The sequence below is a fragment of the Haemaphysalis longicornis genome, unplaced genomic scaffold (genome assembly GCF_048455015.1).
Source record: "Haemaphysalis longicornis isolate Haplotype H1 unplaced genomic scaffold, Haemaphysalis longicornis Haplotype H1 scaffold_5, whole genome shotgun sequence".
NCBI lineage: Eukaryota > Metazoa > Arthropoda > Arachnida > Ixodida > Ixodidae > Haemaphysalis > Haemaphysalis longicornis.
The window spans coordinates 128,118,300-128,125,887 of record NW_027526385.1 but is presented as its reverse complement, the minus strand read 5'-3'; positions in this window follow the sequence as shown (position 1 = coordinate 128,125,887).

Sequence of the window (7,588 nt, the reverse complement as noted above, 5' to 3'; positions counted from 1 at the left end):
TCTCTTTCTATGACCCACCACAACCTCCCCTTTGCTTTCCGAGGTTTTCTTGACTGCCAACCCTTATTTTCTGTCTTATTTCACGGAGCCCCTCATTTCCCATTTTCTGATTCGCTACATGCTTAGCGAGTGCCTCTGTTCTGGCAGTCTTGGTGCCAAAGGGAGCTTAAGAGGGTTCAACGCTGGTCGACCACTCTCGACATGTCGTAGACACTCGAGTCACGACCCGGGGGTTAAAAAGAAGGTCCCCTTCACCCCGAGTAGTCCGAGTGGCGCTGGCTACCACCCCCAAGTGCAGGAAACAAAAACACCTTAACATAAATACCCGAGAAAGTGCTGGGGAAACAGCCCCGCTGGTAGCGTAGTGGTTATCGCACCAGACCGGTATTCTGGAGGTCGTGGGTTCGGATCCCACCCGGCGGGCATTTTTTCACCACTTTCTTTTCGACTCAAAAAATTCTTCATCTCTTTCTATGACCCACCACAACCTCCCCTTTGCTTTCCGAGGTTTTCTTGACTGCCAACCCTTATATTCTGTCTTATTTCACGGAGCCCCTCATTTCCCATTTTCTGATTCGCTACATGCTTAGCGAGTGCCTCTGTTCTGGCAGTCTTGGTGCCAAAGGGAGCTTAAGAGGGTTCAACGCTGGTCGACCACTCTCGACATGTCGTAGACACTCGAGTCACGACCCGGGGGTTAAAAAGAAGGTCCCCTTCACCCCGAGTAGTCCGAGTGGCGCTGGCTACCACCCCCAAGTGCAGGAAACAAAAACACCTTAACATAAATACCCGAGAAAGTGCTGGGGAAACAGCCCCGCTGGTAGCGTAGTGGTTATCGCACCAGACCGGTATTCTGGAGGTCGTGGGTTCGGATCCCACCCGGCGGGCATTTTTTAACCACTTTCTTTTCGACTCAAAAAATTCTTCATCTCTTTCTATGACCCACCACAACCTCCCCTTTGCTTTCCGAGGTTTTCTTGACTGCCAACCCTTATTTTCTGTCTTATTTCACGGAGCCCCTCATTTCCCATTTTCTGATTCGCTACATGCTTAGCGAGTGCCTCTGTTCTGGCAGTCTTGGTGCCAAAGGGAGCTTAAGAGGGTTCAACGCTGGTCGACCACTCTCGACATGTCGTAGACACTCGAGTCACGACCCGGGGGTTAAAAAGAAGGTCCCCTTCACCCCGAGTAGTCCGAGTGGCGCTGGCTACCACCCCCAAGTGCAGGAAACAAAAACACCTTAACATAAATACCCGAGAAAGTGCTGGGGAAACAGCCCCGCTGGTAGCCTAGTGGTTATCGCACCAGACCGGTATTCTGGAGGTCGTGGGTTCGGATCCCACCCGGCGGGCATTTTTTCGCCACTTTCTTTTCGACTCAAAAAATTCTTCATCTCTTTCTATGACCCACCACAACCTCCCCTTTGCTTTCCGAGGTTTTCTTGACTGCCAACCCTTATTTTCTGTCTTATTTCACGGAGCCCCTCATTTCCCATTTTCTGATTCGCTACATGCTTAGCGAGTGCCTCTGTTCTGGCAGTCTTGGTGCCAAAGGGAGCTTAAGAGGGTTCAACGCTGGTCGACCACTCTCGACATGTCGTAGACACTCGAGTCACGACCCGGGGGTTAAAAAGAAGGTCCCCTTCACCCCGAGTAGTCCGAGTGGCGCTGGCTACCACCCCCAAGTGCAGGAAACAAAAACACCTTAACATAAATACCCGAGAAAGTGCTGGGGAAACAGCCCCGCTGGTAGCGTAGTGGTTATCGCACCAGACCGGTATTCTGGAGGTCGTGGGTTCGGATCCCACCCGGCGGGCATTTTTTAACCACTTTCTTTTCGACTCAAAAAATTCTTCATCTCTTTCTATGACCCACCATAACCTCCCCTTTGCTTTCCGAGGTTTTCTTGACTGCCAACCCTTATTTTCTGTCTTATTTCACGGAGCCCCTCATTTCCCATTTTCTGATTCGCTACATGCTTAGCGAGTGCCTCTGTTCTGGCAGTCTTGGTGCCAAAGGGAGCTTAAGAGGGTTCAACGCTGGTCGACCACTCTCGACATGTCGTAGACACTCGAGTCACGACCCGGGGGTTAAAAAGAAGGTCCCCTTCACCCCGAGTAGTCCGAGTGGCGCTGGCTACCACCCCCAAGTGCAGGAAACAAAAACACCTTAACATAAATACCCGAGAAAGTGCTGGGGAAACAGCCCCGCTGGTAGCGTAGTGGTTATCGCACCAGACCGGTATTCTGGAGGTCGTGGGTTCGGATCCCACCCGGCGGGCATTTTTTCACCACTTTCTTTTCGACTCAAAAAATTCTTCATCTCTTTCTATGACCCACCACAACCTCCCCTTTGCTTTCCGAGGTTTTCTTGACTGCCAACCCTTATATTCTGTCTTATTTCACGGAGCCCCTCATTTCCCATTTTCTGATTCGCTACATGCTTAGCGAGTGCCTCTGTTCTGGCAGTCTTGGTGCCAAAGGGAGCTTAAGAGGGTTCAACGCTGGTCGACCACTCTCGACATGTCGTAGACACTCGAGTCACGACCCGGGGGTTAAAAAGAAGGTCCCCTTCACCCCGAGTAGTCCGAGTGGCGCTGGCTACCACCCCCAAGTGCAGGAAACAAAAACACCTTAACATAAATACCCGAGAATGTGCTGGGGAAACAGCCCCGCTGGTAGCGTAGTGGTTATCGCACCAGACCGGTATTCTGGAGGTCGTGGGTTCGGATCCCACCTGGCGGGCATTTTTTAACCACTTTCTTTTCGACTCAAAAAATTCTTCATCTCTTTCTATGACCCACCACAACCTCCCCTTTGCTTTCCGAAGTTTTCTTGACTGCCAACCCTTATTTTCTGTCTTATTTCACGGAGCCCCTCATTTCCCATTTTCTGATTCGCTACATGCTTAGCGAGTGCCTCTGTTCTGGCAGTCTTGGTGCCAAAGGGAGCTTAAGAGGGTTCAACGCTGGTCGACCACTCTCGACATGTCGTAGACACTCGAGTCACGACCCGGGGGTTAAAAAGAAGGTCCCCTTCACCCCGAGTAGTCCGAGTGGCGCTGGCTACCACCCCCAAGTGCAGGAAACAAAAACACCTTAACATAAATACCCGAGAAAGTGCTGGGGAAACAGCCCCGCTGGTAGCGTAGTGGTTATCGCACCAGACCGGTATTCTGGAGGTCGTGGGTTCGGATCCCACCCGGCGGGCATTTTTTAACCACTTTCTTTTCGACTCAAAAAATTCTTCATCTCTTTCTATGACCCACCACAACCTCCCCTTTGCTTTCCGAGGTTTTCTTGACTGCCAACCCTTATTTTCTGTCTTATTTCACGGAGCCCCTCATTTCCTATTTTCTGATTCGCTACATGCTTAGCGAGTGCCTCTGTTCTGGCAGTCTTGGTGCCAAAGGGAGCTTAAGAGGGTTCAACGCTGGTCGACCACTCTCGACATGTCGTAGACACTCGAGTCACGACCCGGGGGTTAAAAAGAAGGTCCCCTTCACCCCGAGTAGTCCGAGTGGCGCTGGCTACCACCCCCAAGTGCAGGAAACAAAAACACCTTAACATAAATACCCGAGAAAGTGCTGGGGAAACAGCCCCGCTGGTAGCGTAGTGGTTATCGCACCAGACCGGTATTCTGGAGGTCGTGGGTTCGGATCCCACCCGGCGGGCATTTTTTCGCCACTTTCTTTTCGACTCAAAAAATTCTTCATCTCTTTCTATGACCCACCACAACCTCCCCTTTGCTTTCCGAGGTTTTCTTGACTGCCAACCCTTACTTTCTGTCTTATTTCACGGAGCCCCTCATTTCCCATTTTCTGATTCGCTACATGCTTAGCGAGTGCCTCTGTTCTGGCAGTCTTGGTGCCAAAGGGAGCTTAAGAGGGTTCAACGCTGGTCGACCACTCTCGACATGTCGTAGACACTCGAGTCACGACCCGGGGGTTAAAAAGAAGGTCCCCTTCACCCCGAGTAGTCCGAGTGGCGCTGGCTACCACCCCCAAGTGCAGGAAACAAAAACACCTTAACATAAATACCCGAGAAAGTGCTGGGGAAACAGCCCCGCTGGTAGCGTAGTGGTTATCGCACCAGACCGGTATTCTGGAGGTCGTGGGTTCGGATCCCACCCGGCGGGCATTTTTTCACCACTTTCTTTTCGACTCAAAAAATTCTTCATCTCTTTCTATGACCCACCACAACCTCCCCTTTGCTTTCCGAGGTTTTCTTGACTGCCAACCCTTATATTCTGTCTTATTTCACGGAGCCCCTCATTTCCCATTTTCTGATTCGCTACATGCTTAGCGAGTGCCTCTGTTCTGGCAGTCTTGGTGCCAAAGGGAGCTTAAGAGGGTTCAACGCTGGTCGGCCACTCTCGACATGTCGTAGACACTCGAGTCACGACCCGGGGGTTAAAAAGAAGGTCCCCTTCACCCCGAGTAGTCCGAGTGGCGCTGGCTACCACCCCCAAGTGCAGGAAACAAAAACACCTTAACATAAATACCCGAGAAAGTGCTGGGGAAACAGCCCCGCTGGTAGCGTAGTGGTTATCGCACCAGACCGGTATTCTGGAGGTCGTGGGTTCGGATCCCACCCGGCGGGCATTTTTTCGCCACTTTCTTTTCGACTCAAAAAATTCTTCATCTCTTTCTATGACCCACCACAACCTCCCCTTTGCTTTCCGAGGTTTTCTTGACTGCCAACCCTTATTTTCTGTCTTATTTCACGGAGCCCCTCATTTCCCATTTTCTGATTCGCTACATGCTTAGCGAGTGCCTCTGTTCTGGCAGTCTTGGTGCCAAAGGGAGCTTAAGAGGGTTCAACGCTGGTCGACCACTCTCGACATGTCGTAGACACTCGAGTCACGACCCGGGGGTTAAAAAGAAGGTCCCCTTCACCCCGAGTAGTCCGAGTGGCGCTGGCTACCACCCCCAAGTGCAGGAAACAAAAACACCTTAACATAAATACCCGAGAAAGTGCTGGGGAAACAGCCCCGCTGGTAGCGTAGTGGTTATCGCACCAGACCGGTATTCTGGAGGTCGTGGGTTCGGATCCCACCCGGCGGGAATTTTTTCACCACTTTCTTTTCGACTCAAAAAATTCTTCATCTCTTTCTATGACCCACCACAACCTCCCCTTTGCTTTCCGAGGTTTTCTTGACTGCCAACCCTTATATTCTGTCTTATTTCACGGAGCCCCTCATTTCCCATTTTCTGATTCGCTACATGCTTAGCGAGTGCCTCTGTTCTGGCAGTCTTGGTGCCAAAGGGAGCTTAAGAGGGTTCAACGCTGGTCGACCACTCTCGACATGTCGTAGACACTCGAGTCACGACCCGGGGGTTAAAAAGAAGGTCCCCTTCACCCCGAGTAGTCCGAGTGGCGCTGGCTACCACCCCCAAGTGCAGGAAACAAAAACACCTTAACATAAATACCCGAGAAAGTGCTGGGGAAACAGCCCCGCTGGTAGCGTAGTGGTTATCGCACCAGACCGGTATTCTGGAGGTGGTGGGTTCGGATCCCACCCGGCGGGCATTTTTTAACCACTTTCTTTTCGACTCAAAAAATTCTTCATCTCTTCCTATGACCCACCACAACCTCCCCTTTGCTTTCCGAGGTTTTCTTGACTGCCAACCCTTATTTTCTGTCTTATTTCACGGGGCCCCTCATTTCCCATTTTCTGATTCGCTACATGCTTAGCGAGTGCCTCTGTTATGGCAGTCTTGGTGCCAAAGGGAGCTTAAGAGGGTTCAACGCTGGTCGACCACTCTCGACATGTCGTAGACACTCGAGTCACGACCCGGGGGTTAAAAAGAAGGTCCCCTTCACCCCGAGTAGTCCGAGTGGCGCTGGCTACCACCCCCAAGTGCAGGAAACAAAAACACCTTAACATAAATACCCGAGAAAGTGCTGGGGAAACAGCCCCGCTGGTAGCGTAGTGGTTATCGCACCAGACCGGTATTCTGGAGGTCGTGGGTTCGGATCCCACCCGGCGGGCATTTTTTCGCCACTTTCTTTTCGACTCAAAAAATTCTTCAACTCTTTCTATGACCCACCACAACCTCCCCTTTGCTTTCCGAGGTTTTCTTGACTGCCAACCCTTATTTTCTGTCTTATTTCACGGAGCCCCTCATTTCCCATTTTCTGATTCGCTACATGCTTAGCGAGTGCCTCTGTTCTGGCAGTCTTGGTGCCAAAGGGAGCTTAAGAGGGTTCAACGCTGGTCGACCACTCTCGACATGTCGTAGACACTCGAGTCACGACCCGGGGGTTAAAAAGAAGGTCCCCTTCACCCCGAGTAGTCCGAGTGGCGCTGGCTACCACCCCCAAGTGCAGGAAACAAAAACACCTTAACATAAATACCCGAGAAAGTGCTGGGGAAACAGCCCCGCTGGTAGCGTAGTGGTTATCGCACCAGACCGGTATTCTGGAGGTCGTGGGTTCGGATCCCACCCGGCGGGCATTTTTTAACCACTTTCTATTCGACTCAAAAAATTCTTCATCTCTTTCTATGACCCACCACAACCTCCCCTTTGCTTTCCGAGGTTTTCTTGACTGCCAACCCTTATTTTCTGTCTTATTTCACGGAGCCCCTCATTTCCCATTTTCTGATTCGCTACATGCTTAGCGAGTGCCTCTGTTCTGGCAGTCTTGGTGCCAAAGGGAGCTTAAGAGGGTTCAACGCTGGTCGACCACTCTCGACATGTCGTAGACACTCGAGTCACGACCCGGGGGTTAAAAAGAAGGTCCCCTTCACCCCGAGTAGTCCGAGTGGCGCTGGCTACCACCCCCAAGTGCAGGAAACAAAAACACCTTAACATAAATACCCGAGAAAGTGCTGGGGAAACAGCCCCGCTGGTAGCGTAGTGGTTATCGCACCAGACCGGTATTCTGGAGGTCGTGGGTTCGGATCCCACCCGGCGGGCATTTTTTCGCCACTTTCTTTTCGACTCAAAAAATTCTTCATCTCTTTCTATGACCCACCACAACCTCCCCTTTGCTTTCCGAGGTTTTCTTGACTGCCAACCCTTATTTTCTGTCTTATTTCACGGAGCCCCTCATTTCCCATTTTCTGATTCGCTACATGCTTAGCGAGTGCCTCTGTTCTGGCAGTCTTGGTGCCAAAGGGAGCTTAAGAGGGTTCAACGCTGGTCGACCACTCTCGACATGTCGTAGACACTCGAGTCACGACCCGGGGGTTAAAAAGAAGGTCCCCTTCACCCCGAGTAGTCCGAGTGGCGCTGGCTACCACCCCCAAGTGCAGGAAACAAAAACACCTTAACATAAATACCCGAGAAAGTGCTGGGGAAACAGCCCCGCTGGTAGCGTAGTGGTTATCGCACCAGACCGGTATTCTGGAGGTCGTGGGTTCGGATCCCACCCGGCGGGCATTTTTTAACCACTTTCTTTTCGACTCAAAAAATTCTTCATCTCTTTCTATGACCCACCACAACCTCCCCTTTGCTTTCCGAGGTTTTCTTGACTGCCAACCCTTATTTTCCGTCTTATTTCACGGAGCCCCTCATTTCCCATTGTCTGATTCGCTACATGCTTAGCGAGTGCCTCTGTTCTGGCAGTCTTGGTGCCAAAGGGA